Raw genomic sequence first — 27,969 nt, forward strand, 5'->3', positions numbered from 1 at the left:
TCCGAATTTTAGAACCGAAGTCTTCATTAAAGCAAAGTACCCCGTTGGGGAAACTTTTTTTTTCTTGCTCCAGACCGATGTCAGAAAAAGTTAACAATTGTATTTCTTGTGGGAAGCAAATTACCTCAAGGATTTTCACTCTTACTGTATTCCTTGCCTAGGCCCTGATCACAACGTTGCTAGCTGTCGGTTTTGTGCTAGATTTAACTAACGCACTATCAAGCGTCGGTTCGATTTTGCATTTCATTACTTTGGCCGAAGATTTAATTATATAATGCCGTCGGACCAGCCGTCAACCGGAGTTTACAAAAAACGCAAGGACAAGGAAAAGGATAGGCATCTGAGGTCCAAAACCGGCGACGAAGCCTCTGCTAGGCCAGTCGCCGGTTCTCAGTGAGGCGCTTTCGCAGCCCCTGGTGCCCACTACCTCAGAGCCACAGGCAGCTTCCGACTCCCACGTGGAGCCAACTGGATACTCAAGGTATTGGACACCCGGAAATCATTTCCTCAGATGGGTCCAGAGCCGCTGAGCAGGCATCGGCTTCTGAGGGTGTCTTCAGACCTACACAACTATATATTAAGCCATCTTCAGCTTCAAAAACTAAAGCAGCACTAAAGACAAAGAAACAAGTACAGCATTCTCCTACTCAGACTTCCATACCTAAAAAACAGATGCTCAAAATGGCCAAAGACCTAATTACTTTGATCAGGGGCTCCCATCACCCTCCTGATAAGAGGCCTAGGCAAGAGACAGGGTATGATTCTTCTGATCAGGTTTCTATTTCCTCTGATTCCTCTTCTGAACAGGATTACTCCATGCTTCCCTATGAGGATTCTGATGCTGAAGAATCCATTCCTTCAGCCTATCCTCCTGAGGATTATTCTTTTGGGGAAACCCTGCATACCATGAGGGAGCATTTCCACTGGGTGAGCCAAGATTATTCTGAATCTAAGAAAAGGCTCAGAGACTTTCTGCTACTTCCTCAGCACAGACCTCTTGCTATTCCTCCTGTTCTAGACATTGTAGATGATGTATTTTCAGAGTCCGGCCTGTCCCCAGACTCTTTACCCCCTGCACCTGCTAAGCCAGACAGATACTACAGGGTCCCGGATTCTTATAATTTCCTATATAAAAACCCCGCTGCTGACCCAGAAACTATATCTCAGGGTCCCAAGGGGGTTAAAGCTTCCACTTCAAAAAAACCCTGTCCCATCTGATAGGGATTCCAGGGCTCTAGACAGATGGGGGAAAAAGTCTACGCTTCTGCTTCCCTGGCTGTAAGGGCTTTAAATTGTCAGTTTCATATACTTAAATATCAGCAATATTTAATGTCACTGCGAAATTGTTGACAAATACTGAATGTTCAAAGAACAAGGAATTGCAGGATTTATTGCATGCAGCTGAACAAGTGGGAAAGCATACTTTGCAATGTGGTTATGATTCACTGGAGGCCTCTTGCAGGGCCGCTGTTACAGGTTCTGTTATTAGAAGGCATGCTTAGTTAAAGGAACAGAATCTGCCTGATCATGTTAAAGCAAAATTATTAGATGCACCATTACAGCATGATACTTTGTTTGGTACTAAAGCAGAAGAGGTGTTGAAAAAAAATGGAGGATAAAGCAAAATCTATGCAGGCAGTCAAGGATTTTCCTACAGGTACAGCCACCCAGGTTTAGCAGGAACTGGTCTTCCAAAAATTGGTCCTTTCCAGTGTCAGACAGACCACAGAGGCAGATACAGGCGTCCCAGAGGCAGATCTCAGCCCCAAGGCTCATACAGGCCTAAACAATGGGGTGCTCCTACCTCCAAAAGCGAGAGAAGACAAATCACAACCTTACAGGAAACCGTCCCAATGACCTTCCTCTACCAGATCCAAGCACTTTTCTTTTGGCAGCCCCCTTAGGGGGAAAACTAGCACTTTTTTCATCAAATTGGCAAATGGTTACCCAAGACAAATGGGTCCTGAACGTAGTGTCCCAAGGCTACAGGTTCCATTTTCACACTCTACCAAGGTCAAAAGGTATGCCAAACTTGCCACACAATCAATGCGCAGGGGCACAAAAACAAATTACAGCCCTCATGGACATGAGGGCCATTCAGCGAGTACCACAACAAGAGCAGGGGCAAGGATTTTACTCCAGACTTTTCCTAGTACCCAGGAAGGACAAAACCTGGAGACCAATACTCGACCTGTCTATACTAAATACGTTTCTGGAAGTTCCAAAATTCAAGATGGTGACTCTACAGCAGCTACTGCCCATGCTGGGCAAGAAGGCTTGGCTCGTAACTTTGGACCTAAAAGAGGCATAACCTGCATGTCCCAATCAGACAATCTTGCAGAAGATACCTCAGATTCATAGCTGGCTCAATGCATTACCAGTTCTCTGCACTGCCCTTTGGCCTATCTACTGCGCCCAGGGTCTTCACAAAATGCCTGGCACCAGTAATTGTGTTTTGCAGACAAAAAGGAATTCCGATATATCCCTACTTGGACGTCTACCTAATTCAAGCAGAGAACAAAGACATTCTTCTAAAGTATCTGGTGTTTGTAATAAGATTATTAATTGGCTTAGGGTACACAGTAAATGAAAAGAAATCAAAACTAGTTCCCTCTCGAGGGATAATATTCCTGGGTTCAAGCTTAAATACAACTGCCCAGATAACTTATCTCATGCCAAACAAACAAAAGCGGACTTCTTACTTCAAGAAATTGGCAACAAAAAACCCACCTATCTGAAAGGAAAATCCTGTAGGCCTTGGGTTTCATGGCATCCTGCATTCTACTAATTCCATATGCCAGACTGCATATGAGGAAACTACAGTGGTATCTAAAAAGTGTTTGGACTCAGCATTGCCACAGCCTGGAGACAGTAATTGCACTCATTCCAAGCCTGCAACAGGAGTTTCGATGGTGGGCAGAAGCCTGTCACCACAACAAGGGTCTGCCATTCAGTTTACCCACAGCCAGACCGACACTGACAACGGATGCATCAGATTATACCTGGGGAGCCCATATGGCAGGAAAATGTGTTCAGGGCACATGGCCTGCAAACCAGATGCATCTTCACATCAAAAAGAGATGCTAGCTGTTCAAAATGCCCTGACAGCTTTCAAGGACCTGCTTCATCCAGGACAGTTACTGATAAAGACAGACAACAATACGGTCATGTGGTACATAAACAAGCAAGGAGGTACACATTCCTACCCCCTCTGCAGACAAGCAATGACCTTATGGGACACAGCATTGGCTTTTCAAATTCACCTACAAGCACAATTCCTGCCAGGAAAAACAAATACTCTGGCAGACGAACTAAGCAGAAACCTCATGGATCCACAAGTCTTCAGCATGATAATAAGGAAATGGGGATGCCCAGACATAGATCTATTTGCCTTCCCTCACAACTGCCAATTGCAGAGATTTTGCACAAGGATTTATCACAAGCAAGCATGGAAAGTGGACGCCCTATCCTTCAGCTGGAAAAATCTAACAGTATATGCTTTTCCCCCACTGCCTCTCTTCCCAGGCTACTCCTAAAGGTCAGACAAGAGAAGCCAAAAATGATACTGATTGCACCAGACTGGCCACGCTAGCACTGGTACCCAATCCTAAAGAGCTTGTCTCAAGGTCCAGCATGGATATTGCCTCAAACTTCTCATTTGCTGACCCAACAAAACAATCAGATCCTGCACAGCCAACTCAGGACCTTAAGTCTGGTAGCATGGCGGATAATGTAGCCATTCAGAACACTCCTCTTTCAAAAGCTGTTATGGATGTTATTTTGGAGGCCAGGAGGCCCAGCACCAGAAAATCTTATGCAGAAAAATGGAAGAGATTCTGTGCTTGGAACCCAGGAACAAGGCATTGACACGTGTGTACCAAATATCCCTCAGATTTTACAATACCTAACTGAGATGCTGAACAAAGGCATTTCCTTCTCATCAATTAAGATTCATGCCTCTTGCCATTTCAGCCCATTACAATACGGAACCACCTATCTTTTCTCATCCTTTAATAAGGCAGTACCTCAGAGGGGCCAAAAACATTAGGCCTCCAAGGAGAGCACCAATTCCGGCCTGGGACCTCAATTATGTTTTGGAAAAACTCACACTGCCTCCTTTCGAGCCAGCATCAACAGCAGATATAAAATTTTTATCCTGGAAAACAACTCTGCTCCTAGCAATAACCTCTGCAAGGCGAGTCTCGGAGTTACAAGCACTCATGGTTGTGGAACCTTTCATCATTTTTCATCCAGACAGGGTTTCTCTGAGGACAAACACTACATTTATGCCTACGGTGGTGTCCAGTGTGACTCTTAACCAAACCATTCACGTGACAACTGTTTATCCTAATCCGCAGAACAAGGGTGAGAAAATTCTGCATTCTTTGGACATACACAGGCAGTTACGATTCTACTTGGACAGAACTAAAGCTTTCAGAAAGACTGAGCAACTTTTAGTGTCATATTCTGCAGGATCACAAGGAAAGGCTATCTCAAAACAGACTATTTCAAAATGGATAGGCCATTGCATCCGTTTCTGCTATTTTCAACATGGCAAATCAGTGCCAAAGGGCATTAGGCCTCATTCCACCAGAGCAGCAGCCACTTCAGCAGCCTTCCTCAGAGGAGTACCAACCAAAGATATATTAGAGGCTGCAACTTGGAGTTCAGTGCACACCTTCACAAAGCACTACCACTTACCTCTTTAAGTCCAGAGCAGGCTTTGCTACTGCAGTTCTGCAGGGCCTCATAGCCTCTCCTAATCCTAGTTAGCCCAGCCACCCTTCCTCAGCTTTGGGATTCAACCCAAGAGTAATGACTGCAACAGTGAAACACGATGAACATAGTACAGTTGTGTACCTACCATAAATGTAGATGTTCGAGTGTATTCACTGTTGCAGTCCAGGTTACCCACCCACCATCCCCCTTTTCTTTGCTGGGACTTATCTGCACTTCTCTATCCTATACAACCTATTTGGTGTATTTGCTTGTAGATGAAGGAAATGTTATTTTTGTGCATGCATTTTTATTGGCATATTTTTCAGCCTACCAATTTAGGGGCACCTGACATCTGGGGCAAGAAAAACTGAAGAAAATGGCGTCTGCTGCATCTTTTATACCCCTGGCGCACTGACGTCAGGGAAGAAGCGACAGCAACCGACACCGGACCTAGACTTTGGAATTCTGGCCGACTGAGGGGAGCCTGCCAGCAGGATAAGTCAAGAGTAATGACTGCAACAGTGAATACACTCTAACATCTACATTTATGGTAGGTACCCAACTGCACTTTTTTCTGGTGGCCATTACATCTGCAAGACTGGTTTCTGAACTGCAGGCTCTCTCTTCCAAATCTCCTTGTCTTATTTTTCACTAAGACAGAGTTACCTTAGTGACCAGTCCATCTTTTTGCCTAAAGTAGCTTCCGAAACAAATATTAATCAAGCCATTAATTTGCCTGTTTTCTTTTCCAACTCTGCTAACAAAAAAGAATACATGCTCCATCTTTTGGATGTATGTAGGCAACTATGTTTATCTCCACAGAACAAAAGATTTCAGGCAATCAGAACAATTGTTTGTCTCCTTTTACCCATACAAATTGGGCTCACCAGTTTCTAAAATTATCCTGGCCAAATAGCTTATTGATTGCATTTCTTTTGTTTACAGTCATCAAGGTCTATCGTCTACCCCATGCTTCCTGAAGCACATTCCACCAGGTCCATGGTTACCTCTTCAGCCTTTTGGTCTAGAATGTCTGGTCACATTTGTGCTGCAGCTACCTGGTGTAATGCTCATACCTTTATTACTCATTACAAATTGAGTTTGACTTCAGGTGCAGAGCTGCCTTTGGTTCTGCAGTACTCTGGAGTATACCCCCGTGAGGTCCACCCAAAGTCCACGTACCAGGGACTCTGTCCTTGTCACTGAGGAATGAATGAAAAGGACAACATCAGACATTAAAGTTATGTACTCACTATAATTATTCATCTGTGATATCCATTTTCAACCCCCCTTCCCCCATTCTGTCATTTCGTAGAGTGACCTTATGGTTATTTTGGAACATTTGTTTCAGGTTTGAGCTACAGTTCCGTTTCTACTGTTATTTGTTTGACTGTGGTTAGGATTAATTACTACTAGGGCTTACAAGGGTACAAACTCTATCTGAGGTATAGCAGGATGACTGTAGCTTTATGGGTAGAGGGAGGAGCTCAACAGTTGGAACTAAGAGCCTTGTAGATGCGTTAAAGAATGAAAATGGACATCAGAGATGCATAGTTATAGTCAGTACATAACTTTAATTTTTCCCAGTTATTTGAGAGAAAAATAGTCCAGCATGGTCTTAGTCTACCCCGTGGCTGGCCACCCCTCGGCAGGTTATGCTTTTGAATAGCTCCATTGATAGCCACTTGGTGCCCAAACCACTCTATTTGACATAAGTCAATTCAAATGAACAGCAGATCTGCTCAGAGGCTAGCTGGTCTAAATCGGAGAGAATCTGGAGATTAAACCCTGCTCTGCAGAGAAACATTGCTTTGAGCATTTGTATCTATGAGCTCATTGTTTTCAATGCTGAGCAGAACGATCTGTTTCAGAATCTGTGTTCCCATTTCACCATTGTAAAACAGTGCAGTGCCTGTATAACGGTATTTGCTGCTTCAGTGTGCTCCTCTGTGTCCACATGTGAATGACATCCTGAGGTATTCAAGTTCATCCTGCACTGAAGATTGGAGGAAAGGAGTAAGGAGTATCTAACAAGTGCTTCATTCTCATGCCAAGGCAGTGTGTGAACTGGTGTTGTAAACATGGGCATCTCTGACGTCAGCAAAAAAAAAAAAACTAGCATATGGAGAAGACCTTTCAGAAACACAAATGCAAAGTAATCAGGAAGCGAAGCTTGGGGGTCTTCAGTGCTAAAACACAGAGGCCAACACCGACTGTGTAACATTTCTGTACCTTCCAGCCTTTTCCCCCTAAATCCCATCACACCCCAGTTCTTAAATTAACATCTTTCACAACAGACCTCCCTGGGACTGAGGGATATGTGGCTCTTGTTCATGAAAGTTTGAAATAAATTGCCCATGGCAAATAGGTGCTGCAGATTTTATTTCTAGGATAAACATTGCAGTTCCCGTCTGCTGCAAAATTTCATGGAATGCCTTCTGTATTGGAAGCATGGAGGCATTTGATATTACATGGACTGGTGATACTGTTGCAGAAGAGACTGAGTGACTTATAGACTTAAGGGAAGTGAAAGGCACAGGTCTTCAGAGAAGGCACTGAGTAGTGCCAACAAAATAGGAGCCTTGGATGCCAGTCCTCACATTGTCAGACTTTAGCAGATTCCTAAAAATCTGAAAATTCAAGATGCTTATCATTGGGTCTATATTATATTCTCGAAAGCCGACCATGTTGAATCTGACGTTGTCGGCACGAGAATATCAAACGCTCAGAATCTCGAGCGTCTAAAAAGACAAAAAAGAAAAAAGTACTCTAATGGGTTTAAGCAGGGGGGAAAGCCCACCTGCACCCCCTACTACTTAAATATACCAATTTCCGAGACCGCACTACATTGCAGTAAACTGAAATCTCCCCTTACAGAGCTTTCCGTTTACACGCTTGAGATTCTGAGCGTTCGATATTCTTGTGCCGACAATGTCAGATGCGACATTGTCTGCATTCGAGAATATAATATAGACCCTTATTTGTACTTCCTTCCTATTTTGTCAGGTGGTAGAGAGGATGGTAACCTTTAATCTGAAGATTGCCTACCTACGCAGACCCATATGACATGACAAGGGGTATTTCTTATATTCATGTGAAGGGGGATCCCATTATTGGTTTGCCATCTTGTCCTTTGATTTAGCTATTTCCCCCAAGGTTGTCACAAAATGCCTGCTTCCAGTAATAACCCATTTTAATACCACAAGTATACACTTCCTCTTACAGAATAATGCCTAATTCAGGCCCTGTCATAGGAGGAGTTAAGAGGGCATTAACTTAGATTTTTCTTCAGAAGGCAGGACTTTGTCTCTCAGCCTCTACATATGTTTTATAGGGTCATCAAGGACAGATGCTTTGGACATAGCTTGCAGAGCCCACATTGCCAAAAGAACAATAACAACCAGCTTGTGGCACATTAATGTCCGGTTGATGATGTTAGTGATTCTGGCCATTAGGAGTTTTCAGACTTATCTGGAAAGTAGGAGTCTCATTGTATAGCAGACCACACTGTTGTGATGTAGTAGATAAACAAGCTGGAGGGGGGAGGAAATTCCTACCAGTTTTTGCAGTCTGTCTGTACAAGCATGAGAAATTGCCCAACAATAAGGCATGACCCTCAGGGTTTCTTTCATTTCATTTGAGCAGAATGCTCTGATGGATCATTTAAGTAGAACAGTTGCAGGCCCAAATCAATGCATATTAGGGACATTTTTGTAGACTTAATGCACAGAGTGGGTGTGCCGGAAATGGATTTCTTTGCTTCTGTGAACAGTGTGCAGTTAAGGATGTTCTATTGTAGAGAACTCTTCAAGAATGTTTGGGCATTCCGTTTCTCCACCTTCAGCTGGACAGGTTGGTTTCTGGATAATTATTCTCCAGGCTTCTTCCTCAGAGGGTGATTCAGAAGTTAAGGGAGGAAATGTCCAACATCTTTCTAATAGCCCTCTTTCTCCGAGGTTAAATTGATTGACCATACTGATGGCAGTGGAGAAACTATATCAGCGTGTTTTTTGTTTTTGATCCCTTGGACATTGTTTTTCCCATGCTGGGTCTACCAGCTACTCTCCAAACCCCCAGACTTAGTCCATTTTTTCCCCTGTGACAAATTGTGAATCCTGAGGGTGCCCTGGGAACTCTGCTTGTCTGTGCTTCAATCCACGTGGGGAATTTTTTTTTTATCACCTAGCCAGACCCTCCCCCACACTAGTTGATTACATCCAAAGGCAACTCCTCTCTTTGTACCATGCCTTTCCTTAGGGAGTGTATCAATTAACACTCTCCCACTTTGGATTGGCATGTCCAGCCCTTCCCTGCCACTCTGCCAGTTGTCCAAGCAGCTAACTGAACCTGGGTCGATTGGGGCATTTCAGGCCTTTATCCCTCCACACCACTGGAGCGGCGCCGCCTGGGTGGTGGTTGGTGCACCGAGACCTGCGGAGTCTCAAAACTGGAAACTTCAATGATTTAACCCTGATACTTTTTCAGAGAATGTCCTAAATCTCATCAGATAGGATAAGAGACCTGTTATTAGGAAGCCTTTTTTAGCTAATGGAAAAGTATAAAGTATATGGCCTTAGCATGGCAAGCGTGCCCATAATTCCTCAGTTTCTGTCGGCACATCTTGCAGCAGGATTAACTTATTCCTCAGTGAAGGTGCATTTGCTTGCAGTTGACCTCCATTGGCTTCATTGTTATCAGTTAAGTACTTTCTGAAAGGGGGTGTCCATCTTAGGCCCCATAAGTAGGCAGTAGCTTCACCATGAGATTTGAACCTTGTGCTGGAAAAGTTAACTTAGTCCCACCTTTGAACTTGTAGTCACTAGCCGTGTTATAAACTTCTCATAGAAACCAGCCTTTTACTGGCTGTGACTTCAGCCAGTAGGATTTTGGAGTGTCTGACCCTTATGCGTAAGGAGGGTTTACTATTAAAATATTGAAGTTTAGAATAAAAACGGTACTTAACAGTGAATTGTTTCTCCGAAAGTACACATAACCTAATGGCCCTAATGTCGAAAATCAGCTGTTATGCTGAAAATGCCGACAATGAAATTTTACAGCATTAACAACGCCACTCTTGCCGTAACTCCCTAACGCCTACAACTAAAATTCCGTTTATGCAGGGGGACTGCACCCCCCCAACTAAATATTCCAACTCTGAGATCGCACTACACTGAGGATAGGGATGTATTTCCTTAACCGCACTGTACCACGATCCCTGTACATAATCGAATGTTACATTTGCAAATGCATGGTACATTCACAAATATATACCGTTCAGTTACGTAGCTTGCACACATATGAACTATTCGAACATCTGTAGTTCGAGTAGTTCATAGGGGTACAATGCTACGCCGATATTTCAGTAGGAAACCATAAGGAGAGCTTCTTAGTGTTCCATTGGGACAGTCTGTCATCTAGAAGCCATTCTTTTATACCCAAGATTGATACAGAATTAGCTTTAAGCCAGATTATTCAGTTGACTTTCTTTTCCTTAATACCCAGAATAGGGAAGAGAGAATTTTGAATCCCTTGGCTGTCAGTGGTGCAACAGGTAACGCACTGATGTTCTTCATTCCACATTGCTGCAGTCCTAACTATTGGGTAGTCCGCTGTCCCAGTCGGCCCGAATACCAAAGTATATGGCTGACGTCGGTCAAGGCGCATTAGACTGACGTCAGTACGTCAGGGTACTAATGCGCATGACCGACGTCATATCCTCAGTCTTTTTTGCCGCATGGTCCGATGCAGAAGCAGTTTTGCGAGTGCAGGTTGGCGTTCTGAAAGTTTCTGAAGTCAGAGTTTCAGACCGAATCAAAGTTGGCTAAGTACCCCGTTGGGGAATATTTTGGTTTTTTCTTGCCTCAGTATTTAACCGGATGTCAGAAAAAGTGAATAACTGTATTTCTTGTGGGAAACAGATACCTCATAGGGATTACCATACTTTGTGTATACCTTGTTTAGGGCCTGAGCACGACGTTGTTGGATGCCGCTCTTGTGCTAGATTTAACAAACGCACTATTAAGAGAAGGTTAGACTGTGCCAGGTTAGTTTTTGGGAAGCGTTGTAATTATAAAATGCCGTCGGATGCTCCGACGCCCGCTTCGGCCAAAAAGCGCAAGGATAAAGCAGCAAAGCCTAGAGTGGAAGAACCGACAGTCCCGGACGTCGGTTCTTTAGAGGGCTCAGTGGAGCCGGAGGTTCTGCCAGGAGTTTCTTTGGAGTCTCAGGGAGAGACTTTACTGTCACAGGATGTGTCCTCTCAGGAAGTAGGCCAGGCTGAAGGGGCTTCTCAGGTGGCTGTTCTTCCCTCTCTTCCTAAGGTGGTTAGAGCCTCCCCTTCTGTTTCCAAGGCTTCTTTGAGAGGCAGGCCAAGTTTAACTTCAGTGGGGGTTTCTCCTAGTGCTTCAGGGTCTTTGCCTAAGAAACATATGCTTAAAATGGCAGAGGATTTGATTACTATGATTAGAGGTTCTATGCCCCTCCTGATAAGAGGCCTAGGGTGGAACCTGAGTTTGAGAGTTTTGAGCAGTGTTCGAGGCTTCTGAGTCTTCGGCTGAAGACTTGCAGGAGTATCCTCCTTATTCTGATTCTGATGTGGATGATTCTACTCCTTCAGCTTCTCCTCCTGAGGATTTTTCATTTTCAGAGACTCTGCATTCCATGAGGGAGCATTTTAAATGGGAAGGTCAAGATTTCTCTGATTCCAGGAAGAGGCTTAGGGAATTCTTGTTTTACCCCAGCATAGGCCTTTAGCTATACCTCCTGTTCTGAATGTGGTGGAAGATGTTTTGCAGAGGCTTCCCTGAATCCTGATTCTTTGCCTCCTGCCCCAGTTAAACCGGATAGGTACTATAGGGTGCCTGAAGCTCATAAGTATCTTTTAAGAGTCCTAGGGCAGACCCGAAACTGTCTCTCAGGGGCCTAAAGGTGTGAAGGCTTCTGTTGTTAAAAATCCTGTTCCTCCTGATAAAGAGGCAAGGGCTTTGGATAGATGGGGAAAGAAAGTGTATACTTCTTCCACTTTAGCCATGAGGGCGTTGAATTGTCAGTTTCACATGTTAAAATATCAGAATTATCTCCTTTCACAATTGAAGTCTAAGGTGGATGCTCTGGCAGAAGGTATTGAGTGTAAAGAGTTGCAGGATTTAGTTCATGTGTCTGAACAGGTGGGTAAGCATTCCTTGCAGTGTGGTTTTGATGCTGTGCAGGCCTCCTCGAGGGTGGCTGCCACTGGTTCTGTTCTTCGTAGGCACGCCTGGTTGAGGGATCAGAATTTAGCTGAGCATGTTAAGACAAGGATTTTGGATGCTCCTTTACAGTCTGATGTGTTGTTTGGTTCGCCTGTGGAAGCAGTTTTAAAGAAAATGGAGGACAAGGCTAAGTCTATGCAAACTGTTAAGGATTTTTGCAGGTGCAGCCTCCAAGTTTAGTAGAAATTGGCCTTCTAAGGGATGGACATATCCTGCTTATGATTCCCAGTCTAGAGGTAGGTCTAGACGTGGTAGGGGCAGAGCTCAAGGTTCTTTTAGGCCTAGAACAGGAGTTCACCTGCTCAGACTTCTGGTGAGGGCAGGGGTCAGTCCTTTGTAAACAGACCCAATGACCTACCTTTTCAGCTGCCAGTACATTCTCGCCTGGCAGCACCTTTGGGAGGAAGGCTGGCTCTTTTCAAAGAAAATTGGGATTTAATTACCCAAGACAGATGGGTTTTGGATATCATTCACCACGGTTACAGGTTTTATTTCCATACCTTGCCTCCTTTCAAAGGCATGCCAGACATTCCTCCTCTACAAAGAAAAGAGGCTCACAAGCAAATTTCTCTGTTGCTCCAAATAGGGGCCATTCAGCCAGTTCCTGTGCCAGAAAGGGGCCTAGGATTTTACTCGCCTGTTCCTAGTACCGAAGAAGGGGAACACGTGGAGACCAATTTTGGATTTATCTATCCTCAACACTTATCTGGACATTCCCAAGTTCAAAATGTTGACGTTACAACAGCTTTTACCTCTGCTGGGCAAAGATCACTGGATGGTAACTTTAGATCTCAAGGAAGCTTACCTTCATGTGCCTATCCGACTAAGTTGCAGGAAGTATCTGCGTTTTCGAGCTGGAGATTCTCATTATCAGTTCTCTGCATTGCCCTTTGGCTTATCCACTGCCCAGAGTATTCACAAAGGTTCTGGCTCCAGTGATAGCTTACTTCAGGCTAAAAGGAATACAAATCTATCCTTACTTGGACGACTGCCTGATTCTGGCTCAAGAAAAGGAAGACCTTTACAGCGTTTGGAATATGTGATAGCAGTGCTAAGATGCCTAGGGTATTCTGTGAACGAAATAAAGTCCAGTCTAGTACCCTCTCAAGACATGTGCTTTCTGGGTGTGAGACTGAATACAGCAGCCCAGATGGCCTTTTTAACCCCGGACAAACAAAAGAATCTTTCCAGTTACTTCCATCAACTATCTCTTCAGTCCGGGCTGACTGCAAGGACAGTCCTTCAAGCCTTAGGGTTCATGGCATCTTGTATTCTGGTGCTTCCCAATGCCAAACTGCATATGAGGAAGCTGCAATGGTATCTCAAAATGTATGGACACAGCACTGCCAGGATTTGGACACTGTCATTCAAATAATACCTTGCATTCAAAAGGAATTTTTGTGGTGGGCTCAGGAATGTCACCTAAACAAGGGACTCTCTGTGACCCGGCCGGAGGCGAGTCAGATTCTAACGACAGATGCCTCAGACATTGCTTGGGAGCTCATCTAAATGGAAAGTGGATACAAGACAAGTGGCCTGCCAGACTACAGCATCTACATATCAACATGAAAGAGATGTTAGCAGTCCAGTTTGCATTAATGGCTTTCAAGGAGTTACTTCTTCCAGGGCAGGTGTTGATTCTAACAGACAACACAACTGTCATGTGGTACATCAACAAACAAGGGGAACACATTCTTACCCTGTGCAGGCAAGCAATGATTTTATGGGAGACTGCGCTCAGCTTGCAACTAACTCTTCAGGCAAGGTTTCTGCCGAGCACAGAACTCCTTAGCAGATGTGTTAAGCAGACAAATCATGGATCCCCACGAGTGGAAACTGGATCTTCATGTATTTCAAAATTGACAGTGTCATGGGGAACTCCAGACATAGATCTGTTCGCTTCTCCACTAAACCACCAGCTGCCAAAGTTTTGCACAAAGAGGTTTCATCACACAGCTTGGAAAGTGGATGCTCTTTCTTTCAGTTGGAAAAATCTTCATGTGTATGCCTTTCCACCTCTGCCTCTTCTCCCAAAGGTGCTCCTAAAGGTCAGACAAGACAAGCCAAGGATGATTTTAATAGCTCCAAATTGGCCTCGGCAACACTGGTACCCATTACTGAGGAATCTGGTAAGGAAGCCTCCATGGCCTTTACCTTTGATTCCACACCTGTTGTCTCAGAGGGACGGTCACCTGCTCAATGTCAAGCTTCACTCTCTTCATCTAACAGCCTGGCATATTCTGTTTTGAAACACAGCAGGTCTCAACTTCCTCAACAAGTTTTAAATGTGATTTTGGAAGCCAGAAGACCTAGTACAAGGAAAGTGTACGCAGAAAAATGGAAGAGATTTTTATTTTGGAGTGCAGCAAACAATTTGGAGATTTCTGAGCCTAATTTGAGTGTGGCTCTTCAATATCTTACTGAGTTATTGGACAAAGGTTTGTCTTTCTCTTCCATTAAGATTCATGCTGCAGCAATTTCAGCTCACTATGATTGTGACCCACCATTGTTTTCGCATCCTTTGTTCAAGCAATTTCTTAGAGGGCAAAGAATATAAGACCCCACGTAGAGCTCCTACTCCTGCTTGGGATCTCAATTTTGTGTTGGAGAAACTTACTCTACAACCTTTTGAGCCTCTGGCTACTGCTGAATTGAAATACTTGTCATGGAAGACTGCTTTTTGTTGGCCATTACTTCTGCAAGAAGGGTTTCTGAATTGCAGGCCCTTATGGCGGTAGAGCCTTTTTGATTTTTCATAAGGATAGGGTATCTTTACGCACTAATCCTTCCTTTATGCCTAAGGTGGTTTCTAGTGTGGCTTTAAACCAAACTATTCATTTGCCTACTTTTTATGCAGATCCCCAAAATAAAGGGGAAAAGATTTTGCACACTTTAGATGTACACAGGCAATTGCGTTATTATTTAAGCAGGACTAAGGATTTTAGGCAGTCTCAGCAGTTGTTTGTTTCTTTTGCTTTGAGTTCTCAGGGCAAGCCTGTGTCAAAACAAACTATTTCTAAGTGGATTGGGTTTTGCATTGCATTTTGTTATTCCCATCATGGCAAGGAGATTCCAGCTGGGATTAGGCCTCATTCCACTAGGGCTACTGCCACTTCAACAGCATTTCTAAGGGGTGGCAACTAAGGATATTTTGGAGGCAGCTACTTGGAGTTCAGTGCATACTTTCTCTAAGCATTATCACCTTCCTCTCTACTCTAAATCTAGGGCTGGTTTTGCCACAGCTATTTTGCAAGGCATGTTGTCAGCTCCTGCTTCCTTATGACTTGCCAGCCTCCCTTACCTCTGCTTTGGGATTCTACCCAATAGTTAGGACTGCAGCAATGTGGAATGAAGAACATAGTACAGTTTTGTACCTACCATAAATGTAGATGTTCGAGGATCCACATTGCTGCAGTCCAATTTACCCTCCCTCCTTCCCTCTGTGTGTAGGGATGGTTGTGCAGGTGAGGTTATACTCTGCTAATTATGTATATGTTGTACATATTTTTGGTGCAGGAATGTTTGGAGTTTTTGGTTTTGGCCTTGTCTTTTTAGGGTCTTCTGACATCTGGGGCAAGAAAAGACTGAGGATATGACGTCGGTCATGCGCATTAGTACCCTGACGTACTGACGTCAGTCTAATGCGCCTTGACCGACGTCAGCCATATACTTTGGTATTCGGGCCGACTGGGACAGCGGACTACCCAATAGTTAGGACTGCAGCAATGTGGATCCTCGAACATCTACATTTATGGTAGGTACAAAACTGTACTTTCTTTGGAGCAGAAGGCTGTGGGTTCTATTCCCACACCATGTAGATGTATTACTGACACTACATTTTAGCATAAGAGGGTACTGCACTCCTGATGTTGTCTTCTTCAGATGAGGAGATGTTAAAACTGAGGTGATTTCTACTTGAGTTGGTGATAGCTCAGGTGGCAGTAGAAAGATCCCGCAACCTCTGGCTAAATTGTCTCCTAGATGTAGAAGTACTACCATGAGTCTCCCCTGAGAAGGGGCCACCAGCCTAGTTGGACCAACCCAGTTAACCTATGAGAAATAAATAAATGTTCGCAGACAGTTTAGATATTACCTACACAGAATCAAGGAACTGAGAAGGAATAATCAACATTTTTGCTTCTCTTGTTGCTTATAAGGAGAGGAACGCTTTATTGAAATGGGCACATTCTAAATGCCTTGCTGATTGCATTCCTTTCTGCTAATCTGCCCATGTTATGGGGTTGCACTCTGCCAGGGCTTCTCCTGCCACTGCTGCTTTTTTTAAGAGGGGTAAGTGCTTGGGTCACTTGGTCTGCTGTCTACACCATTTCTAAGAATTGAAGAGTGCACATTCTGTCTAGGGGCATTACAGGCTTCCTGCAGTTTGTCTTGGGAAAATAGCAAACCTCCCATTTTGCTGGACATGCCATGGGAGTTTTCCCAATGGTTATGACTGCAACAGTGATTCTATATAAGGAACAGAGTACTTATGTGTACAGAACTTATTATTACAGTCGATGTTGGGAGTAGGATTACTGTTGCAATATAATTTCCCTCTTTTCACCCCATTCTATAACTGTAGGCATACAAGGGCTGAGGTGAGTACCAGTTAACCTCTCCTCCCTTCTTGCACTGAATCTGCATGTTTTGCCTGGTCATTATATCCCTGTGGTGCCAGGATAGATGTTCTTCGTGTTTCACTGATGTTCTTCGTGTTTCACTGTTGCAGTCATTACATTTGGGTAATCTGGCAGGTTGCCCTCAGTTGGCCAGAATTCCAAAGTCTTAGGTCCTGCGTCGGTTGCTGTCTTCTCTTCCATGACGTCAGGTCATCAGGGCTATAAAACATGCAGCCGACGTCATTTTCTTTAGTCTTTCTTGCCGTGCGGTGCCCGAAGCAGAAGCATTTCGCAAGTGCCAGTCGCGTTTGAGTTTCAGAATCGAAGTCTTCAATAAAGCTAAGTACCCTGTTGGGGGAACTTTTTTCTTGCTTTGTACCGATGTCAGAAAAAGTTAATAATTGTATTACTTGTGGGAAGCAAATACCTCATAACGATTTCCATTTATACTGTATTCCTTGCCTAGGCCCTGATCACAACGTGCCTGGCTGTCGGTTTTCTGCTAGATTTAACCAACGCACTATTAAGCGTCGGTATATTTTTGCATCTAAGTATTTTGGAAACAGATTTAACTACCCAGAGATGTCGTCGGATAGCAATCCGTGTACCGGAGTACATTAAAAACGCAAAGAAAAGGACAGAGAAAGGCAGTCGAGATACAAAACCGACGACGAAACTTATCCTAAGCCAGTCGCCGGTACTCAGTGAGGTGCATTCGCAGCCCCTGATACCCGCTACCTTCGAGTCGCAGGCCTCTACCAACACCCATGTGGAGTCCGGCATGCCGCAAGATACACAAGGTATTGGACCGATGGATATATCTTCCTCATTTGGGTCCAGAGCTGCTGAGTAGGCACCGGCTTCTAAGGGTGTATTCAGACCTCAACATTTTTATATCAAACCAACGAAAGCTGCAAAACCAAAGGCAAAGACACCTTTTAAAACTAAAAAACCTGATGCCTGAGCCACGTGCACAGACCTCTATGCCTAAAAAATAGATGATCAAAATGGCTGAAGACCTTATTACCTTGATCAGGGGTACCCATCCCCCTCCAGATAAGAGGCCTAGGCAAGACACTGACTATGAATCTTCAGATCAGGTTTCTGTTTCTTCTGATTCGTCTTCTGATCAGGAATTATCTTTACCTCCCTATGAGAATTCTGATGCTGAGGAGTCCATTCCATCTGCATCTCCTCCTGAGGATTATTCATTTGGAGAAACCTTGCATACTTTGAGGGAGCATTTTCACTGGGAGTGTCAAGACTTCTCAGAATCAAAAAAGAGGCTCAGGGATTTCCTCCTTCTCCCTCAGCACAAGCCTTTAGCCATTCCCCCTGTATTAGACATTGTGGATGATGTTTTTCGGAGTCAAGCCTGACCCCTGACTCTCTACCTCCGGCTCCCAGTAAGCCTGACCGGTATTACAGGGTCCCTGACTCTCATAACTTTTTATTTAGAAACCCTGCTGCTGATCCTGAAACTATTTCACAGGGTCCAAAGGGAGTTAAGGCCTCAACAGCAAAAAAACCCTACCCCCTCCGGAGATTCAAGGGCGCTGAACAGATGGGGGAAAAAAGGTTTATACATCTGCAATCTTGGCAATCGGGGCCTTAAACTGTCAATTTCATATGCTTAAGTACCAGCAACATGTTATGGGATTGCTGAAACAGAAAATTGTTGATTTCAGAATGTGCAGAAAATAAGGAATTGCAGGAATTATTGCATGCAGCTGAGCCAAGTTGGAAAGCATACTTTGCAATGTGGTTTTGATTCTTTAGAGGCCTCCTGCAGGGCCACAGTTACTGGATCTGTGATTAGGAGGCATGCCTGGTTAAAGGAACAAAATTTGCGTGATCATGTTAAAGCAAAATTGCTAGATGCACCTTTACAGCATGATTCTGTGTTTGGTATTAAGGCAGAAGAGGTTTTAGAGAAAATGGACGACAAAGCTAAGTCTATGCAAACTGTAAAAGATTTCTTACAAGTGCAGCCATCTAGATTCAGTAGACACTGGCCTACAAATAATTGGTCCTTAACTGTGTCAGAGCTCAGAGGGCAAATCCAGATGCCGTAAGGGTTCCAGGTACCAGGCTCAAGACTCATACAGGTCAAAGCAATGGGGTGCATCCACCTCCAAATCTGGAGGAGATAAAGCGCAAACCTACAGAAAGGAATCCCAATGACTTCCCTCTGCCTACACAAAGCACTTATCTTTTGGCAGCACCCATAGGGGGAAAATTAGTACTTTTTGTTCAAAATTGGCAGTTAATAACCCAGGACAAGTGGGTACTGAACATCGTATCACAGGGATGCAGATTCCATTTCCACACTCTGCCAATGACAAATGGTTGGTCAGACCTGCCAAAAAACCAATGGGCAGAGGCTCAGAAACAGGTTACGTCCCTCATGGATATGGGGGCCAGACAGACAGTACCAGAACAGGAAAAAGGACAAGGTTTTTACTCAAGACTGTTCTTGGTACCCAGAAAGGACAAGGCCTGGCAGCCATTACTGGATTTATCGATTTTGAACACTTACCTGGACATTCCAAAATTCAAAAGGCTCACTTTGCAACAGCTTCTGCCCATGCTGGGAAGAATGCTTGGCTGGTGACTTTAGACTTAAAAGAGGCATACCTGCATGTCCCAGTAAGACAGTCGTGCAGAATATACCTCAGATTCAAGGCTGGCTTAATGCATTACCAATTCTCTGCACTGCCCTTTGGCATATCTACTGCGCCCAGGGTCTTTACAAAGTGCCTGGCACCAGTAATTGCATTTTGCAGACAAAGAAGTATTCAAATATATCCTTACTTGGACGACTGTCTCACTAAAGCAGGGAACAAGGACACTCTTCTACGACACCTGGCGTTTGTGAAAAGGCTTCTAGCATGCCTAGGGTACACAATAAATGAAAATAAATCACAACTGGTACCCTCTCAAAAGATAACATTCCTGGGTGCAAGCTTGCATACAACTGCCCAGATGGCTTACCTCACACCAGACAAACAAAGGCAACTAACTATTTACTTCAAACTGATGGCAACAAAAACCCAGTCTTCTGCAAGACAAATTCTGTAGGCTCTGGGCTTCATGGCATCCTGCATCCTACTAATTCCATATGCAAGACTGCATATGAGGAAACTTCAATGGTACCTAAAAAGTTTATGGAGTCAACATTCACACAGTCTGGAAACAATGATTCCTCTCATCCCCTGCCTGCAACAGGAGTTTCTATGGTGGGCAAAGGCCTGTCACCAAAATATGGGACAGCCCCTCACTCTATTTCCTGCCAGCCAAACCTTAACAGAGGCATCAGATTATGCCTGGGGGGCCCACATGGCAGGAAGATCAAATGCATCTACATATCAACCAGAAAGAGATGCTAGCTGTTCAAAATGCCCTAACAGCCTTCAAGGACTTACTTCATCCAGGACAACTACTGATAAAGACTGACAACACCACAGTCATGTGGTATATAAACAAGCACGGGGGCGCACACTCATAACCCACTTTGCAGATTAGCCATGGCACTGTGGGACACAGCTTTGACCTACCAAATAAATCTTCAAGCTCAATTCCTGCCAGGAAAACAGAACACTGTGGCAGACGACTTAAGCAGAAACCTTATGGATCCTCACAAGTGGCAACTAAATCCACAAGTATTCAGCATGATGACAGAGAAACGGGGGAGCCCAGACATGGATCTATTTGCCTCTCCTCAAAATTATCAATTGAAAAGATTCTGCACAAGGACTTACACAGACAAGCATGGAAAGTGGACGCCCTATCCTTCAGTTGGAACAACCTGTCAGTTTACGCCTTTTCCTCTGCCTCTTCTACCCAAGGTCCTCCTAAAAGTCTGCTGCATGTTTTATACCCCTGACGACCTGACGTCATGGAAGAGAAGACTGCAACCGACGCAGGACCCAAGGCTTTGGAATTCAGGCCGACTGAGGGTAACCTGCCAGCAGATTACCCAAATGTATGGACTGCAACAGTGAATACACTCTAACATCTACATATATGGTAAGTGTACACAACTGTACTTTGCAGTCATTGCGGGTACTTGGCTTTAGTTTGAAGACTTGGTTCTGAAACTCGAAAACTATAATTTCAGGATTCGGCCGACCGGCACTCACGAACTGCTTCTGCTTCGGGCACCGTGCGGCAAGAAAGACGGATTTAAATGGTGTCGGCTGTATGTTTTATACCCCTGATGACCTGACTTCATGGAAGAGGAGACAGCAACCGACGCAAGACCCAAGACTTTGTTATTCAGGCCGACTGAGGGCAACCTGCCAGCAGATTACCCAAATGCAATGACTGCAACAGTGAATACACTCCAAACATCTACATTTATGGCAAGTGTACACAACTGTACTTTTCATATACTTGGCCTGTGACATGGGAAGTCTAGTTGTAAGGGGAAGGGGGGGGGGGGTGTTCTTTATCCAGGTAAGTTGGAGAGTCTTTGTGAACATCAAAATACTCCTGGGATTTTTCCAGGGGGCAGCTTATGAATTTTGACTCCTAAGGCTCTGTAAGCAAGAAAGAACTAAAAGTAGTGTGGGTTGGCTCTTATGTACACTGGAAGTGATGTTCATCGTGTTTCAGTGTTGCAGTCATCACTATAGGGTTCTTCCTGCCGGCAGGCAGTCCTCTGTCGGCCAGAATCCCAAAGTCTGGGTCTGGCGTCGGCTGTTCAGTCACGCTCCCTGACGTCAGAGCGCTAGGAGTACAAAGCTGCCAGCCGACGCTATGTTCTCCAGTCTTTCTTGCCATGTGGTGAAAGCAGTTCGCAAGTGCCGGTCGGCTGACTCCTGATATTTTTTTTTTTCGTGCTTCAGTCCGAAGACTTGCTTCTTCTTCTCAAAGCTAAGTACCCCGTTGGGGAAACTTTTATCTTGCTCCAGTCCGATGTCAGAAAAAGTTAATAATTGCATTTCTTGTGGGAAGCAAATACCTCATAAGGATTTCCATTCTTACTGTATTCCTTGTTTAGGCCCTGACCACGACGTAGCTAGTTGTCGGTTTTGTGCTAGATTTAACCAACGTATGATTAAGCGAAGGTACGATTTTGCTTTTCACTACTTTGGTAGGCGATTTAATTATAAAATGTCGTCGGGCACGCTTCCGACTACCGGAGTTCACAAACGACGCAAGGATAAGGACAGGCCTCCGAGGTCCAAATTAGACGACGTTTTACAAGCAGAGCTAGCTACAGGTTCGGCCGTCATCACTGAGGTGCTTTCGCAGCCCGTCGGCCATTTAAGAACCAATTGCCGAAACGGACTCCCACGAGGAGCCAACTAGGCCTTTGAGCACTCCAGCTGCAGGACCTTCAGGCAATGCTCCCTCGGATGGGTCCGGAGCCGCTGTGCAGGTACCGGCTTCCGAGGGGGTTTTCAGGCCTACACAGCTTCTGATAAAGACAAAGCCAAAGGCAAAGACTCCTTCTAAATCTAAGACACCAGTCCAGGTCTCTTCTGATCCGGGACCCAAATCTCAGAAACCGCTACTTAAAATGGCGGAGGACTTACTAACCATGATTAGGGGTTCACATCCCCCTCCAGATAAAAGGCCAAGGCAAGAATTAGATTATGAATCTTCTGATCAAGCATCTATTTCTTCAGTGTCTTCCTCTGAACAGGAATATACTTTCCCTCCTTATGAGGATTCTGATGCTGAGGAATCCATTCCATCAGCTTCTCCCCGAGGATTTTTCTTTTGGGGAAACTTTACATGACATAGGAACATTTTCACTGGGAAGGACAGGAGTACTCGGAATCTAAGAGAAGGCTTGGGGATTTCCTTTTTCCCCAACATAGACCCCTGGCTATCCCTCCTGTTTTGGATATTGTGGATGATGCCTTTTCTGAGGCTAATTTAACTCCTGACTCCTTTCCTCCAGCCCCTGCTAAGCCCGACAGATATTACAGGGTCCCTGACTCCCACCAGTTCCTTTGCAAAAATCCTTCTGCTGATCCAGAAACCATTTCTCAGGGTCCTAAGGGGGTTAACGCCGCTTCTGCTAAAAACCCTATTCTGACAGATAAGGATTCCAGAGCTTTGGAGAGATGGGGCCAAAAAGTGTACACTTCTGCTACTTTATCTATTAGGGCTTTAAATTGTAAATTTCATATGCTAAAATATCAGCAATTTCTACTGTCTGTTATGAAACAAAAGCTAGGTACCACTTCTGCATGTGCAGATAATAAGGAATTACACGATTTGATACATGCCACTGAACAAGTGGGTAAGCATGGTTTACACTGTGGTTTTGATGCCTTGGAGGCTTCTTGCAGGGCGGCTGCCTCTGGCACAGTCATTAGAAGGCATGCTTGGTTAAAGGAACAAAACTTACCTGATCAAGTGAAAGCAAAGTTACTGGATGCTGCTGTTCAGCATAATGTTTTGTTTGGGTCTAAGGCTGAAGAGGTGATAAAGAAAATGGAGGATAACGCAAAATCCATGTAAACGGTTAAGGATTTCTTACAAGTTCAGCCCCCTAGATTTAGCAGAAATTGGCCAACTAAAAATTGGTCCTTTCCCAGCTTGGACAGGCCTCAGAGGGGTAGATATAGGCGCTCAAAAGGGAGGGTCCAAGCACAGACCTCTTACAGACCTAAACAGTGGAGTGCTTCCACCCCCAGGGGTGGAGAGGACAGACCTCAATCTTATAGAAAACAGGCTCAATGACTCCCCCTGCATGGCTCCAGGAACTTCTCTCCTGGAAGCCCCTCTAGGAGGAAAACTCTCTCTTTTTCAACAAAATTGGACTTGCATAACCCAAGACAAGTGAGTTCTGGATGTAGTTTCAAGAGGTTACAAATTCCACTTTCATGCCTTGCCAAGACCAAACGGATGGCCAGACCTACCAAAACACCAATGGTCAGAGGCATTAAACCAGGTGGGATCCCTCAGGGCTATGAGGGCCATAGAATTGGTTCCACAATCAAAGACAGGCCAAGGTTTTTACTTAAGACTCTTTCTAGTTCCCAGAAAGTAAAATTCATGGAGACCCATCCTGGATTTGTCAGTCTTAAACACTTTCCTGGACATACCAAAGTTCAAGATGCTTACTCTGCAGCAGCTCCTGCCAGTGTTGAGCAAAAATGCATGGATGGTGACATTGGATTTAAAGGAGGCTTACCTACACATCCCAATCAGACAGGAGTGCAGAAAATACCCCAGGTTCAAGGCCAGATCGAAACATTACCAATTCTCTGCGCTGCCCTTTGGCTTGTCTACTGCGCCCAGGGTTTTCACCAAGTGCCTGGCACCAGTAGTAGCTTATTGCAGACTCAAGGGAATTCAAATTTACCCTTATCTGGATGACTGCCTTATCCAAGCAGACAGCAAGGATGTCTTACTCCAGCATCTGGAATTTGTTCAAAATCTTCTCAAGTACCTGGGATTCACTGTGAACATAATGTCAAATTTGACACCCACACAACACAACTTTTCTGGGTGCTCTCCTAAACACAACAAACCAGATGGCATTCCTGACATCCGAAAAACAACTGCAGCTGGCTTCAACTTTCAAAACCTTGGCGTCAATAACTCAGCTTACTGCAAGGAAATTCCTGCAGGCTTTGGGTTACATGGCCTCCTGCATCCTTCCCATACCAAATGCAAGACTACATATGAGAAAAATACAATGGTACCTAAAAAGTGTATGGTCCCAGCATTGCCACAGTCTAGAGACACAGATTGCTGTCTTGCCTTGTCTACAAAAGGAATTCCATTGGTGGACCATGACATGTCTTCACAACAAAGAGAAAGCCTTCAGTCTGCCTCCAGTTAACCACGGACGCCTCTGATTATGCATGGGGAGCCCACTTGCAGGGAAAAGGTCTGCAAGGTTTTTGGACAGAGGATCAGAAACACCTGCATATCAATTTAAAAGAGATGTTAGCTGTACAGAATGCCCTCTTGGCTTTCAGGGATCTTCTACAACCAGGACAGCTACTGATACGGACAGACAACACCACAGTTATGTGGTACATAAACAAGCAAGGGGGTTCACACTCCTACCCCCTTTGCAGACTAGCCATGACTCTTTGGAACACAGCTCTAGCTTGCAAAGTGGATCTACAAGCTCAGTTTCTGCCAGGGAAACAAAATATTCTGGCAGACAGCCTGAGCAGGAACCTGTCAGATCCACATGAGTGGATGCTAGACACCCAAATATTCACGATGATTACAGAAGCCTGGGGCTGCCTGGACATAGATCTATTTGCATCCCCCCTCAACCATCAGTTACAGATTTTTTGCACAAGGACATTTCACAAACTAGCATGGAAAGTGGATGCACTATCATTCAGTTGGAGAAACCTCTCAGGGTATGCCTTTCCACCACTACCTCTTCTTCCACGGGTGTTATTAAAGATCAAGCAGGACAAGCCCAAGATGATGATTTTACTGGCCCCACATTGGCCTCGTCAATTTTGGAACTCAACACTGATGAATCTATCCCAGGAGCCACCTTGGATTCTACCTCAGATTCCAAATCTTTTGTCCCAACACCAGAGCCAGGTTCTGCACTTTCATGTCAGAACTCTCAGCCTGGCGAATTCAGGGTCTATGATTAATCCTTTTCTTCCCAAACAGATCATGGATGTCATCTTAGAAGCCAGACGGCCTAGCACTAGAAAATCTTATGCAGGTAAATGGAAGAGATTTTGCACCTGGATGCATGCTCAGGATTTATATCCCCTCATTCCTAACATTCCACTGATTTTACTTTACCTGACAGACATGCTACATAAGGGTTTATCCTTCTCCTCCATAAAAATACATGCCTCAGCTATCTCTGCACATTACAATACAGATCCTCCAATCTTTTCCTGTCTACTTCTGAAACAATATCTCAGAGGAGCAAAAAATTTAAGGCCCCCTAGGACACCACCCATACCTGCCTGGGACCTCAACTATGTCCTGGGACCTCAACTATGTTCTGGAAAAACTCACTCTGCCTCCTTTTGAGCCTGCTGCCACATCTGATCTTGAGTATCTATCATGGAAGACAGCTATCTTGCTGGCTTTGACTTCAGCCAGAAGAGTCTCGGAGTTGCAAGCACTCATGGCTGTGGAACCTTATATTATTTTTCACCAAGATAGGGTGTCTTTAAGGACTAATCCTACTTTCATGCCTAAAGTGGTTTCCAAAGTGGCTTTAAATCAAACTCTTCACCTGCCAACTTTTTTCACTAATCCACAAAATAAGGGGGAAAGGATCTTGCATTCCTTGGATGTACACAGACAACTTTGTTTTTACCTGGACAGAACCAAGGATATCAGGAAAACAGAGCAACTGTTTTGTTTCTTATGCAACAAATTCCCAAGGCAAAGCTATTTCAAAACAGACCATTTCTAAATGGATTGCTCATGGAATCAGATTTTGTTACTCTCATCATGGAAAGCAAATCCCAGGAAAAATTAGGACTCGCTCTACCAGAGCTGCTGCTACTTCAGCTGCCTTTCTCAGGGGAGTACCTACCAAAGATATTTTGGAAGCTGCAACTTGGAGTTCAGTGCATACTTTCTCTAAGCACTACAATCTCCCTCTTTACTCTAAGTCTAGGGCAGGCTTTGCTTCTGCAGTCTTGCAGGGCCTTCTAGCCCCCCCCCCCTTCTACTCTATAACCACCACCCTTTATCTCAGCTTTGTGATTTAACCCTAGAGTGATGACTGCAACAGTGAAACACGATGAACATAGTACAGTTGTGTATACTTACCATAAATCTAGATGTTCGAGTGTCTTCACTGTTGCAGTCTGGGTTACCCTCCCTCCTGACCCCTCTTATATTTTCATTAGTGTGGTTTCCTACTTCACCCTTCTTCTGAGGTGTATTTGCTTCAGGGTATGGGGTTTTGTTGTATGTTACTTTTATTGTTTTACTATTGGCCTTCATTTTTGGGCACCTGACATCTGGGGCAAGAAAAACTGGAGAACATGCTGTCGGCTGGCAGCTTTGTACTCCTAGCGCTCTGACGTCAGGGAGCATGACTGAACAGCCAGACTTTGGGATTCTGGCCGACCGAGGACTGCCTGCCGGCAGGAAGAACCCTACAGTGATGACTGCAACAGTGAAGACACTCGAACATCTACATTTATGGTAAGTGTACACAACTGTACTTTATAGGGTTCTTGGGGAGGAGCAGCCAGGCCCTCTGTGTGCAAAAAGTGCAAAGCTCTTGAAGTTGGGCCAGATGTTAGAATCTGTTGGTTAGTTCCCAAATGGATATCTGCTTAAACATGTGCTATTATGCTACAAGTTCCTTACACAATAGTATGTTGCTATGCAGTCAGGTTGTTGTGAGGCTTTAGCCCAGTGTGTGAATGCACTACAGACATCGGTTCACTGCACAACCCTTGAATGTGTTAATTGTACTTGTGGAATAGCATGATTTTCTTTTTTTATGCATTCATTTTTGGGACACTCCTTTGTAGGTTGAATTGAGCATGTTTTGCACACCTTTGTTAGCTAGTGAGATTGCTCGATTTTCACGAATGTAGATATTAATATATTTTACTGTTCTTTTGTTGGTTTGGTAGGATCCACTACAAGTCCCACTTATTTTTTTTTCCAACAGCTGCTGCATATCTGGTGCAGAATAGCTTGTCTTTTGGAACATTTTGTCATTTGGTGTTCGCTGATCAGTGTTATCCTAATCTTTGAGGAAGAAGGCAGAAGTCTGAGGTGTTTCCTGGTGAAAATAGAGACATAGTCAGAAGTCTGTTATTCATGTCTCACTGATGTGACTCAGGCAGCCCGGATTTGATTAGTTGCCTGGGCACTTGTTAAGATAGGGAGGATGTGTGTGCTTATTCTTGAGAGGTGGGAGCATACTGAGCATGTCTCCAAGGCCTTGTGGAGGCTGGAACTCTATGATGAACATTGGACTGGTAGGTGGGATGGCGGATAAGGTGTGACCTGTGAGCCACAAGCTGTGATATTCCTTTTTCTAACTGGCTCAATATACTGATGACATCAGGGATGGGATTCATAACCGTGCAACGAATCCTTGCAAGACACAGTATGATGGTTCCCTGCTTATTCCCAAGTTTCAGAACCTGATGCCTCCTACCCAGTTTAATTTGCACATGTTTAGGGAAGCCATGTGTGGCTCCATCCATAAGGGGAGACCCTCCTGGGATGAGTAACACTGGAGGATAACGTAGTTTAGGGAACCTAGAATTGTAGTAGTAGGGGAAAGTTTGACATTAGCAGCAGGCAAAAAAATATATTCACTTAATATGCTGGTTATTAACAGTAATATGAACATGCAAAGGAAAGTGCACACTGTTATCATCCCCTGCACACAAGGGTAATTTTGCTTACTTGCACCCTTTCAGGGTTTGGGCTTCCTC

General features: G+C 44.4%; 1 protein-coding gene across 2 annotated transcripts in view; it reads left to right on the forward strand.

Annotated features, from left to right (window-relative positions):
* MAT2B (methionine adenosyltransferase 2B) overlaps window positions 1-27,969 on the forward strand; it is a 459,887-nt gene that overhangs the window by 162,439 nt on the left and 269,479 nt on the right. The window lies entirely within an intron of this gene.

The sequence above is a fragment of the Protopterus annectens genome, chromosome 4.part0, assembly GCF_019279795.1.
Source record: "Protopterus annectens isolate FY-2018-M chromosome 4.part0, PAN1.0, whole genome shotgun sequence".
In the NCBI taxonomy this organism is placed as follows: domain Eukaryota; kingdom Metazoa; phylum Chordata; order Ceratodontiformes; family Protopteridae; genus Protopterus; species Protopterus annectens.